This window comes from Oncorhynchus mykiss, chromosome 23, assembly GCF_057628025.1.
Source record: "Oncorhynchus mykiss isolate SJ-2025 chromosome 23, ASM5762802v1, whole genome shotgun sequence".
Taxonomy (NCBI): Eukaryota; Metazoa; Chordata; class Actinopteri; order Salmoniformes; family Salmonidae; genus Oncorhynchus; species Oncorhynchus mykiss.
Genome location: NC_143044.1, coordinates 3,623,807 through 3,624,023, shown reverse-complemented (window position 1 = coordinate 3,624,023; position 217 = coordinate 3,623,807).

Genomic DNA, 217 nt, shown 5'->3' with positions numbered 1-217 from the left:
GTGTTGGCGGTATTACTGTATCATCACTATAGAAATACTATATTAGAAGAGTTAATTCCTCTTATCCTCTCATAGAAATAAATATGTAATCTACCACCAATCAATGTATCACTATTTTCCTTTTTTTGTTTCTGTTATGCTCAAAGAAAGTATTATTTAAATGTCACATTAAATGTCAGGTTATGTTTTCATCTCAAATGCCTGTAAAGCAAATTAA